The sequence below is a fragment of the Benincasa hispida genome, chromosome 3 (genome assembly GCF_009727055.1).
Source record: "Benincasa hispida cultivar B227 chromosome 3, ASM972705v1, whole genome shotgun sequence".
Lineage (NCBI taxonomy): Eukaryota > Viridiplantae > Streptophyta > Magnoliopsida > Cucurbitales > Cucurbitaceae > Benincasa > Benincasa hispida.
Genome location: NC_052351.1, coordinates 62,676,740 through 62,690,415, shown reverse-complemented (window position 1 = coordinate 62,690,415; position 13,676 = coordinate 62,676,740). Strand labels below are relative to the sequence as shown.

General features: G+C 32.6%; 1 long non-coding RNA gene across 1 annotated transcript; it reads left to right on the top strand.

Annotated features, from left to right (window-relative positions):
- The first annotated feature begins 7,690 nt into the window (after positions 1-7,690).
- LOC120072998 lies at positions 7,691-10,248 on the top strand. The gene is made up of 3 exons (XR_005480664.1): positions 7,691-7,901; positions 8,620-8,815; positions 10,223-10,248. It is a non-coding gene; the product is annotated as an uncharacterized LOC120072998 (long non-coding RNA).
- The last annotated feature ends 3,428 nt before the right edge of the window (positions 10,249-13,676 follow it).

The window sequence follows — 13,676 nt, the reverse complement described above, 5'->3', positions numbered from 1 at the left end:
ATCACTCTACGTTCAACTCCGTCCCATAGGAAAATCTAAATCAAAACACCATTCACTTCTTTTTCACCACCGCCATAGAATTAAAGAGTCTTTCGCATATCTATTTAGTAGTCCCTGTGTTCGACCTTGGACTTACCAAGAACCCAAGAAGGCTTATACTTGGGTTTTGTTAGGAAAACTTGCATGATCATTGTTTAACACACATCATCGCATACTCATACCATTGCATCATAAATAAATGCATCACACAACAAGCTCGAACGCTCGAACAACATGACCGTTACGCAGCATGAACACCTCGCACTCGAACTCAGCGATCACCTCGGTCACGAACACTTCAACAGCATGAACAACCTCCACAAAACCTCGACGGTGTCGAGTTGAGTATGACACCACCAAGAAGGCTACCTTGGTATTCTTGTTGTGAGAATCCATAGGGTGGGCTCCGTGTGGACTTGGTATGAGGCAGAAGAAGGAGGATACAACAATCGTCTAAACGATCGAGCAAGTGAGAGATGGCTGAAACCTATCGTATAAGTCAATGCCCAATCGTGTAGCAAAAGTTAAGCGATCGTTTAGCAAAAGCTAAGCAATCGTTTAGCTCATCATTTAGATCTGTGTCTGTCACTTATAAACATTACACGATTGTTTAGCTCTCTCTAGGTTATCAATTAGTAAATCCTATTTACTTGATAACTTTCGTTCCGTGAGAGAATTCACAAATTCAACATTTGAAAAAATTTACTAAAATTAGGAAAACAAATTTTCTTTTATCTCACAGTTACCATGAATCACCAATAACCTCCCACTCAATTGGTTATTAGAGAAAAAGATTTAATTATCCAATAATGAATATTATTATAAATATAATTGATAACCAACTTATCATACTATATCTATAACCTATAGTTTTAATATTTCATCTCATAAAAAATATAAACCATAGTTCTTTTTCTATTCCATGTTACATAATGTAAATCTCATTTACATTAGTCCTCTACTAGATGTATCTCATACATCATAACAATCATATCACATATAATCAAATTACCACTTGTCAATTTAAACATTTCAAATCAACACCAAAAACTGATCCTCAACTGAATCCATTGAGCTACCAAGGTGACCTTATGGACCTGTAGCTCGAAGCTTCAACGATACGTGAATAACTAACTAAACTCTTTAGTCACAGGATCCACCATCCGTTAACTGCCAGACATTCCACTAAAGACCGACAGCTGAACTCTCCTTACTCAAGATATATTATGTGTCCATGTTAACCAGTCAAAAGTACGACAACCCTCACAGATCGCTCGTAAGTACAGTTGGGCCAATAACCGTTATACTCCTGTAGTTATATCTCACTTTTTAAGTACCATTGATCCCTCTAATGAACATAAGTCATAGTCCCATTATGACTGAGTTCTTTCTTCCAAAGAGAAGCATTGGCCACTATGTTCAAGTCCCGAAATTAGCCCTTAAGGGAGCAATCTCTCTACTTATCCCTGCTTCGGGAAAGGAGTGAATTCCATACTGTGAATTGAGTTCCCAGCTCCCAGATCAGACAAGCCCCCAAAAAGGTAGGCATGTTGAGTTGGCAATTTGGCCACTTTCAGCCATACTAATCAAAGGACCGCCCTCAAAGGCAGGAGTTTCCAAAACACTCAGGATTGAGGTCATGTCACCTATGGTCGTTTAGGTGAGATGTAAGTTTCTCGTATCAACAACGTTATATACAGAGTCTAGTCATCTTATGAGTATGGAAAATGAATTCTAATTTTCAAGTTATTTTTTTTAGAAATTGAATATGGAAAATGTTATATGATTAGACAACCCCTTGCTAAGTAGGAGCTTGGTTAAAAGTCTTATTCTTTTATGTGTAGGAGTTACATTCATTGGGGAGGCCTATAAAACTTAGGAAGAACCAAGCTTAAAGATTTGTAAGTGACTAAATGTTTTTAAATATGCACACAAAAAGGGACATGCGTCCCAAATGATTTCTTGCTAACGTTCATGCGTTTTCCAAGAAACTAAAGTTTATACTTATGTTTTTAAGGGTTCATGACATCTCCTAAGCATGATGTTTTAAGTTATGTAAATGAGTTTTACTAATCCTAGCGTATTTTAAGATTGAATGAAAGAGTATTGCAACTACATATTTATAATTGTGAAGCATGCATGTTGAATGATAATAATGCTCGTATGGCGATAGCTAGGTAAGTGCTAAGCTTAAAGCTTATGACGCTCGAATTTCCTATGAATGTTAAGTTTCTAATATACCGGGTACCGAAGGTATAGAAGATATCCGAGGAAGTACCTAAGATATTGACGGTACTTAGTATACTCCACGTACACGTAGGTAGTTCTTTATGAGAGGCCGAAGTATGGGTCTCCTGACTATAGTCTTTATAATGAGACTGAAGTATGGGTCTCGTGGCCATGAATGGACGTTAGGAGCTTGAGCTATGAATGCTTGTTCTCAACTAAGGTTTTATAGTATGATTGATTATAATGCTATGATTAATGTATGATACTATGTAAGTTGCTTGGGATTATTTTCCAGCATGTTATTTATTTACATTAAAGCATATGGAAGGCTTGAGAAGAAATGTATTTCTATAAGTCACTCATTGGGCAACTAGCTCACAGTTTTCAAATGTTTTCCTTTTTCCCAGGTAGCGGTCAGTTTTCTCGTGATTGAACCCACTGCATCTTGCCACCCAAAGTTTGGATATTGAAGGAAGAAGCTTAAGTTAAGCTTGTTTTGATGTACACATATTTGGGGAGGAGTCTAGGACTTATGAAACTTATTTTCTTTTGGGACCCATGTTTATTCTTATCATTTTATTTTGTTGGACATATGTTTGTTTTTGGAACTATAATTAAGTCCTACGCTGGTTAATTTCGTGGTTGTGTTATTGCCAAGTCGTTTTGCATATTGAGGTTTTAAACAGGTTCAGTTAGGCAGTAAGTGCTGGCAAGTAGGTCGGTAACTACTGCCGTCATATTCTCTTTCGGTTTTAGAGGATAAATCGGGAGGGGGTGTGACAACTAACACCAATAAAACTGCAATCTTGAACTACTCAGATGTGACAGAATTCTTGGATACTTACTCTCAACTCAAGACAAGATCGAAAGAAAGACATGAGAGAATTTTTCATTAGAACCAAGTTGCTATTTATAGGCTAAGAATAACTCTAAAAAATATAAAATCAAATCAAATAAATATAAAAATTGAAACATTTGTCAAATTTAATTCTATTGAGTTGTTACTTAAAAAAAATCAAACATAACTAATTCAAATGGTAGAAATTATAAATTTAACTTTCATACATATTAAATTTGTACATGAAACATCATTTTAATTTGAAGTTTTATTCCAATTTAAAAGTTTATAAATAATAAATTTAATCAACACGATTAAATCTAATTTTTATGTTTCAAATATTCAACAAACTTTTATTTTCTTTCACTATATATATATATATTCAAAACATATACTCGTAACAATATGTGCACGAGAAGAAAGTAGTTAGAGACACCGAGTTTTTCTAATTAAACAAATTCCGTTCCAATGCACCTTAATTTTTTCCCAAAAAGAAAGAGGGATATGAGATGAGAGGCACTGTTGATATAAGTTTCAAAATTCAAAATTTAAATTCCATTCATTATTGTTTTGGGCGGAAAATAAAAAGAATTTCGAAAGAAAAAGGAAAACATTTCAATTATGCATGAGCGTGAACTTTGTTTGTTTTTCTTTTTTAGAAAAAAAAAATACATTTTTAGTTTTTAGATTTTGAATTTAATTTCTATTTGATATCTAAGTTTTAAGTTTTAGTTCTTAAGTTTTGAGCAATATTTCAATTTAGTTTTGATTTTTATTTCAATTTGTTTTCCAAATTTCAAGATTTGTACTTTGTACCATGATTTTTTACTTAATGCATTTCATTCTTTATGTGTTGCTGTCTAATAATTAATTTAAATAACTAATGAAGTTAAAAATTTAATTTTAATATTGATAAAAATAGTAAAATTTAATTAATTATTATTCTTTATTCTTTTAATTCTTTTGAATTAATAAATTGACTTTCACACTAACGAATGATAGTGAGTGTTGAGTGAAAGATTGAAGTTAAAAATATAAATCCTGAAACCTATAATGTAAAATGAAACAAAACTCAAACGTTAAACATACAATAATAATATTTATAAACCTAGCAATTAAATTAAAATCAATCTTAAAATTTAAGTATTAAAATTTTAATATTTTAAAATGTAGATACTAAATAAAAACTAAATTGGAAATTTATTGATAAAAATATACATTTTGAAACCTGCAATCTAAAATGAAACAAAATATTAAAAGTATAATATTTTAAAATTTATCCATATAATGAAAACTAAACTCGAAGTTGAGGAATAAAAATTATTTTTTTTTCATCTAGAAGAAAAGGCCATGGTAGAAGGTGAGGCATCTCAATCAAAATGAATAGTTTTCGGTATTGACGAAACTACCCTCCAATGTCATATGAAATGTGATATCTATCTATGACAAAAGAGCTTTTAATAATAAAACAACTTTATGCTGCTTCTCTTTTAGCACACCAAGTTGAAGCTGTTCTTTTACTTTTCACTCATTAAGCCTCAAAAGGATACAACTTTTGAATTTTAACCCTAAAGCGATTATTTTCCTCCCCCACCATTGAGTTTGGAACTCTTATTTATTATTATTGCTTGTCGTTTCTTTCCATTGGATCCCTTCACTTTTTCTGTCAAAACTCAAAAGTTAGGTTCCATTGGATCCCTTCGTTAAGAGCCTCTAATGAACTATTTATCTATGGTTCTACCATAAACTAAGTCTCTTTCAGGTCAGTAAGAAGGTGAGGCCTCATTGTTTAAGTCTCGAAGTTAGTACTTAAGGGAATAATCTTTCTACTTGCCCTTAGGTCGAGAATGAGTAAATTTCATCTTGTCAAGTTACATTTCCAGCTCTCCACTTGGTATCATGCCCAAAATAGTAGGATATTAGTCGGTAACTAGAGCCACTCTCACCCATATAAATCAAAGAATGACCCTCATAAGTAGAAATTCATAACTCGTGCAGGATTAAGATCGAGTTATATGGTTATAATTTGAAATATTGATCTCTTCAGTGAATGGTGTATTGGATTTAGTGTCCTATATCTTGTGTATCTCGTAGTTTATAATTTGTAACTATAAATTGTTTATTTAATAAAATATGAAATATTTTATTTGATATTTAGATTGCATCAACTCAATTCAATAAACTAAGATCCAAGTTTATTTTATGTAGCTTGAACAATATGTGGTAGACATACAAGTGGATCGTGTTCAAGTAATAACCTAAAAAGGTCTGTAGCATATGGATAAAATTGAGTGTCTTATCCTGATGATATAGCAAGTATGATCTACTTTGTAAATGTCACAAGAGGTGTACTTGTTACAAACGATATGATCCAAATTGTTCATGTGGAGACGTGTTCAAGTAATAATCTATAAAGAGTTTGTATAAGATTGGACCAAGAAATCATAAATCTCTCTTTATAACCCGATTAATTGAAAAGACTAACATTTCATAGGATGACAATAGATAACTCGACAACAATCTTTTTATTTGTATGAGTGAGAGTGGCTCAAGTCACCGACTTGCTAAGTGTACCACTTTGGGGATTTGCTTGAGTAGGGAGCTGGGAACATAGCTACACAAGATGGAGTTTACTCATTTCCATCTTTAGGGAAAGTAGATGAATTACTCCTTTATGTGTTGACTCTGGGTCTTGAATAAGAGACCCTTCCCTCTCATTGACCTAAGAAGGATTTGTTAATGGTAGGACCGTAAACAGGTTATTCATTAGACGATCAGTAGAACTTAAGGAGAAAGAAGTAATTACAGGAGTAAAATGATAATTTGACCCAACTATAGTTACGAACAATTTGTGAAGAGTCAACTAACTGATGATTGGTTATGTCCATAGACAAATAATATATCTACAGTGCAATGAGTGCAATTGTGAGTCTTTAGTGGAATGACCTATAGTTAATGAATGTTGATTAAATTAATTATATTAATTAAAGAGTTTAATTAATTTAATCTCAAATTATTGAAGCTTTTAATCTGTAGGTCGATTAGGTCCCCTACTAGCTCACTAAGTATAAAATAAGGATAAATTAATTTTGTGGAATAATTTGAATTGTTCCAATTATTAAAGAAAATTTTATATTAATATAAAGTATAATGTATATTGATATTGGATTTGGTGTCCTAAATCTCATATATCTTGTAGCATGAAAATACAATTCATATATTTAATAAAACAAGAAGTATTTTATTAACATTTAGATTGCATTAATTCAATCTAATAAACTAAGATCCAAGGTTATTTTATGAAACATAAAACTTCTATGTGGTTGACATACAGGTGGATCATGTTTAATTAATAACCCAAATGGTCTATAGTAAATGGATAAGGCTAGGTACCTTATCCGGCGACACTACAAATATGGCCCGCTTTTTAGTTGTTACAATTGTTGTAAAGTGCTACAAATGATCTGATCCTGATCGTTCATGTGGACACATTTGAGTGGAGATATTCTATACAAAGAGTTTGTATAAGACCGGACAACGAAATGAATAGTCTTTCTATGTAACACCGTTACTAGAAGAGACTTACATTTCACTTGGATGACCATAAATAACTTGATCTTAATCCTAAGTGAGTTCTAAACTCCTATTTATGAGAGCAATCCGTTGATCTGTATGGGTGAGAGTAGCTATATTAACTGACTCAACAAGCGTACAATTTTGAGGATTTGTCTGAGTAAGGAGCTGAGAACACAACTATACAAGATAAAATTCATTCACCTAATAGGTGATTCTGGGTCTTGAACAATGAGGCCTCAACCTCTCATTGACCCAAGAGGAGTTAATTTATAGTTGGACTATAAACTGTTTATTCATTAGAGGAATCAATGATACTTAAGGTGTTAGATGTAACTACAGGAGTAAAATTGTAATTTGACCCAACTGTTGTTATGAGCGATTTGTGACAGGTCGACTCACTGTTGATTTGTTATTTTGTGGACACAGAAATAAATCTGTAGTGCGAATTGTGCATCTATCAGTTTTTAGTGGAGTGATTGGTAATTAATTGATAACGATTAACTTAATTAAAAAGTTTAATTAATTAATCTCATATCATTGGAGTTTCTAATTTGTAGGTTTATAAGGTCTCCTTATTAGCTCGCTAAAGGATAGTAATGAAGAATGATTTGAATTGTTCAAATCAATTGAGGGAATTTTATAGTAATGAGATTAATATGTAATGGTTAATTATAGATATGATCTATAATCCAAATTATGCCAGAGAGAAATATTTGAATGAGATTCAAATATTAAATTCATGTGAATTAAATTCATGAAGAATTAATTAATTATAATGTTAGAGAGGTGGATACATATAAATGTGTGATGTTTGTATGTTAATTAATTAATTATATATTAAATAGGATTTAATATATGGTTATTTAATTAGTACGCCCATTAATTAAATAAAGGTTATTTAATTATTAGAATTAAGGGTGGAAATGGAAATATCTGAAGAAGTGGTTAACCCTTCCCCGTATAAATATATCTATATAGCCCATTTAAGGTAAAGATTTTCATTGTGCAAAAGAAAAACCCTAGCCTCTACCAAATTCTTCTCTATACTCTCAACAAATTCTTTCTACCTCTTTCTCTTGCAAGTGTTAGAGACCACACATCTAACCCTTGGAGTCCTAGAGAATGACAAGGTTTTTTTTACGGTAGTGTCCTTGATCATTGAAGAGGTGTTCGTGAGACAAGCAAGAGGAATTTATGAGAAGAACAGAATTCAACAAATGTGAGGTCCTTTTATCCCTTTTCTTCTTCTTCTATAGCATGTTGATTATGGTGTTTATCCTCTATTATTGTGTGGACTACTGTATTTTGATTCTATTAAATCAAAAAACTAAATTCAAGGTGATTTCACGCTTCTGTCGGAATTCAATTCTCTTCAATTGGTATCAAAGTCAATACTTGCATATTTGGAACAAAAATCACTTTAGAAAGGTGGGTTTTAATCTACATTTTGAATGTGTGGTTTTCAATATTGGATGTTTACATTTTTTACACTTAGCTTTACGTTTTAATGCGATTAAAATGTAAGGACCCGTTGTTTCTTGTGTAGCATTGTAACATTGCAAACTAGCGTTGCAACGTTGGTGACATGCTAGCCGCACGTCAAAGTCCTAGCGTTGCAATGCTGCCTGTTTCCAATTGGTCTTAGGTCTAAAGCATCAGGGAGCAGCGTTTCAACGTTCTACCAACGCTGGCTCCCCCGAATTGCCTTCCAATTTTCCTCTTTTCTTGATCTTGGGTCCTTGGTTTCTTCATAATTCCATAGCCCCGTAATTGCTCAAAATTGGAGTTTTACCTCGGGTTTTTATTCATGTTCGCAAAAATTTCTCCTGATGCTTAGTTTTTTGAAATTACTTAATAAACAACGTCAAACTAAACAAAACTAGCAATATTAGTTCTAAATTTAAAGGTAATAAAAGCACTTTTTAGATGTTTTTCAGAGATCATCCTAACCTTCGATGGGGAGTCAAAGTGACCAACAAGGGAGTACATTTAACTCTAATGCACCACTAGAGGATGTGGTTAAGTCATTTGCTACCACTATGCTATCATTTCAAAAAGATGTAAGCACCTTCCAACAAGAAATCATGAAGATGCAAGAAGAAAATGCTGTTTTTCAAAAAGAGATGAGACAAGGTATGCTACATATCACAGCCTCTCCTAGATACCCTTTTAACCTATAAGCAGGTGTGAAAATGGTGAGTAATCAACTTTCTTATGACCCTCTCCATCCACTTGTTTTCTGCTTAACTTATTTAACCTGATAAACAGTAATATATACTCATATCTTTATCACATTCACATTTCCTTATTGCCATACAAGAACTATATACAACCCAAGCATTAAGTGTTCAAACATACATACAAACCATTTCTCACATATCCACATGGTGAGCCTAAGCACGTCAGACTGTCCAACTCTCTACCCTACTATATATGTACATGCCAGACCCAAAATCTATACATACAGAAAAAGATCTAAATGACAGAGTCTGCAGATATCTTGGAGCTTGTGGTAGACGAGTCTCGGGTAGGCTAGGCATTAGGAACTATTTCGCTACCTTGGGAAGAAGAGAAAAACATTTGGAAAGAGTGAGTTAAAATGTCCGGTAAGTGACGATTTAAAAATTAATAGTCATGCTAAAAGATGTCAATAAATAATTGGAACTAGAAATATTTCTCCTCAAAATTACGGTTAATAAATTAGAACTAATAGTGAACAAAATCATGTTTAAAAGTTCAAAGTAGGAACAGTCAAGTTTTTATTTTAAATATTTTGATATGAAAAGTATATCAGTATGATAGTATACTATGATTTGTGGAATGTGTTGACATGATCCATTTTACTTGATTATTATTTTAGAATAAACAAAGGGTGGGAAAGCCTATGAGCAAAATAGTTCTCCCCTTGACCGTGTGTGACAAAATGCTTTTAAATAAATTATTTTGTGAATTGCATGATTTTTTATGACATCTAATGTTTAAGTAGCATCCTTGGTTTTATTAGTTAGGGGCAAAACAGGTGAAGGTGGGTAGCAAATATCACAAAAAGATGGTATTTATTGTCTTCATGCCTTCCTTTAAGTGAAATAGGTAAGCCTGGGAGGGGACGTGAAAAAACATCTAGGCAATCAAGTCTCTAAGTTGGCCACAACGGTAAGTAAACTTGATATCAAATATGATAAACTCCCTAAACAACCCGAACACCCTTTTAAGAGTGTAAGTTATCTGACCACAATTAGTGGTTCTACTTTCCTTCAATCTTCTGAACCAGAATCTTCTAATTTTGTGAAAACATAAACTCTTTAATCTCTTGAATTTGAACCCTCTAAATATGTTAATCCTCAATCTTTAGACTCCTTAAAACTCGAATTTATGGAATCTGAGTCTCTCAATTTAACTACTAATAAATAATTTAATCAACTGTTTTCTTCTGGTAAGTATGATAGTAGATCTTTAGCATCTAGGAGCTCAAGACATGATAATTATGATTCTTTAGAAAAATTGATTTTAAATCTTGTATCCCTCTTGCTCATTTCCCAGAAAAACTCTTAGGTCTTGAAAAGAAAGAAGAAAAAGGTAAACAAACTGAGAGTCTTGGATTGATGACTGCTAGCTCTCCTGAAACAAGCTCAAAGTGGTGGGTCAAGAAAGAGGAAGAAAGGATTGTAGCTCAAGCAACGATAATACCAAATAAGCTACCTTTGAAACAAGACAATCTAGGTATGTTCTACCTACCTTGCACTGTAGGTAGGAAGAAGCTGTAAAATGCTCTAACAGATCTAGTAGCAGCTATGAGTATTATGCCTGTCTTTATTTTATGAACTTTGGTTGCTAGATCTTAAAAGTACAAATGTTGTTATCCAATTGGCAGACCGTAGTTTGAGTAAGCCCTTAAGGGTATTGTACGACGTCTCAGTCAATGTAGATAGCTTAATCTTCCCAACTGATTGTAGTTACGCTAACCATAATTTAGTTACGCTATGACAAATGATGGAAAATTAAAAATTTTTAGCGTGGACGCCTCTGATAACCCCTAATGTAAATCAGTGGCAACTCTCTCCATTACGCTACGAATTAAAAAGCGAGCATAATTACGCTTGGCTACAACATAATAATGTCCACTTGAATTATAAAAGGAAAATTAAGCCATACTTTTTCTTTGAAAATTCTCAGTTCTCTACACTTTTTCTTTTTCTCTTTTCTTACCTTTGATGCATCCATGCTATTCTTTGATCAATATTGAAGAGATGCAACATTAAGATAAGTAAATGTAGTTTAGTTTAGGTAGATTTTTAATTTTCTTGGTATGAGGCTTAACTTCTTAAACTTCTTATGTAATTTCTTGATTTTCTTGTAATAAATTTTTGTTGAAATTCATTCACGAATGTTGAGATAACTTCTATTTTAGATTTTTTGGCCAACCTTCTTTAATTCAATGAATGCTAGAAATATAAACATGTCTACGTATTTGATTTCTCAGGGCAAAAGAATTAAAGCATGCTAATGCATGGATTTAGGTTATTTGGATTAATCTTGTTTACAAATTTGCATTATTAGTTAAATTCAATAATAATTGGATTAGTAACTAGGTTTTTGAACTACTAATACAATCCTAGTCAAGAATTTCTCTTTCTTATTACAAATGAATGATCAATATGAACGCTATTAAACCCATATAATTGTTTCATTTAGGATCGATTAATTGTTTAATCATGAAATTAGGGTTATGCATTCCTAGGCTTTTAGATTTCATAGATTAAGTGAATAATTAGCAAGATTATTGACTTGTTAAATACTTATGAGTACCAAGAGGATTAAGAGGAAACTTAACCAAACTAGATCATTTTAGAAATCGAGTTTTCATTTTTTGATTTCTCATTTATGTTTTTACAAAATTTTATCAATTTATTTACAACCCCCACCCTATCACAATAGAGTTCATTAATTATTTTAAGGCCAGTCGATGGTTCTCTATGGACGATCCCTTGTTTTTCATCTATACCACGAGTTAGTACAAGCTATTAGATAGGAGTACAAATTTATTTGGTCCTTGGAAGTGTTGCAATGACATGCATTTTTTAGCCGATCAAATTGGGGAATAAAGCTACCCCTACCACTACTACCAAAAAGGGAAAAACGAGCAAGGTTGCAACGGGAACCTTTTTTCATTACAACTAGGATAGGCATTAGAAAAGAAATTGCCCGAAGTATTTGGCTGAAAAAAAGAAAGCCAAAGAATGTAACTATGATTTACTAGTTTTGGAAACTTGTTTAGTGGAAAATGACCATTCTGCTTAGATACTTTATTTAGGGACCACTAGCCATGTTTCTTATTCTTTATAGAAAATTAGTTCCTGGCAGTAGCTGGAGGCTGGAGATATGACTCTAGAATTGGGACATGGCAAGTCGTCTTGGCAGTTGCAGTTGGGAGCTTAAAGTTATTTTTTTTTCAAAATTTATATTGTTAGACAATATTTACTTTTTTCCTAATTTTAAAAGGAACTTAATTTTTATATCATGTTTATTAGAACATTCTTATAATATATCATTTATTCATGGTAAAGCTTTGTTTCAAAAAATGGTGTTGATATTTGTTTGGCAATAAACAAAAATCACTTATATGTGCTAAGATCGTTAGAATCCAAACTGCTCCATATTGTCAAAATGTTCAACAATGCAACAACACCAAATAAAAGACAAAAAGATTCTCCAAAAGAAAATGCTTATTGAGTGGTTGGTGAAGAAAGGACTTATAAAGAAGTTAGAAAACAATTCTTTATATGTATGTGCATTTTGTCTAGAAGAAAAAATGACAAAACGACCTTCTACAAGAAAAGGTTATAAAGCCAAAGAACCCTTGGAATTTTTACATTCTGAACTTTGTGGTAAATATTACAGAGGAAGACAAATATTTCATCACTTTTACATATGATTATCCTAGATGTGGGTATATTTACTGTCACACCCCCTCCCAAGCTACCCTCTTAACCTGAGAAGAGATGGGGAGCAGTAAATATCAACCCTCTTATGAGACCTACTATCCAACTCATACCTGTAACTTGTTTCCTTACACCTATTTAACCTGATAAACAGTTTATAAAGATAATATCCTATCAAGGCATCGTCAGCTATAGCCTTGCTGGCAATCAGAACTCATACATAACAACAGAACATCACAAAACAACTTACATACATACTTCAAACAGAATTCACATTTAAGTACTTCCACATATGTACAGACTTAGTTCTACCCTTTCCCTATATATGTACAAGAGTTCTACTGTCTAAGAAAGACATAACAACAACCTCAACAACTTTAGGTCTATCAAGAATCGACAAAGTTGTGGAAGACTGACAGTTGTAAGGATAGGCTTCGAGAAATTGGTTGCTACCTGAAAAGTAACACATTTTGAAAGAGTGAGCTAAATTGCCAGTGAGTGACTAATTTTAAAACTTATTTTCATAAACATATACATAGGAATAATCAGAAACAAACTAATACATGGAAATGCTTTCATAGTTTCAAGGTTAATAAACGGGCTTAGCATGAGAACATAAACTTTACATTTGAAATCATAACATTAACATATTAAAAACCTTGAATTCATAACAAAGCTTTAGCTCATCTCATAGAACATTCGTACTTTGCTTTGTACTCTGCCTTAGTTGAGGCAGAGCCCCTTTTACTCATAATCTCAACGTCGACGTTGATAATCATCGTCATACGATCAGTGTTGATAATCATCATACGTGCATGTAGATATGTCTCAAAGGCTAATATAAACATAATCATAATATATGCCCTGGATACCTTCATCTCCTTCGATATAAGGAAACCCAGACACCTTTATCTCCTTGAGTATCAAGTTTCATCATTAGAGTACTGAAACATGCTTATATAAAACATCCATAATACTTTACTCCTCAGGCATTCCTTATAATAAAACATGGTATTCCAGTGGTAAACATAACATAAAGTTTCATAACATATTAA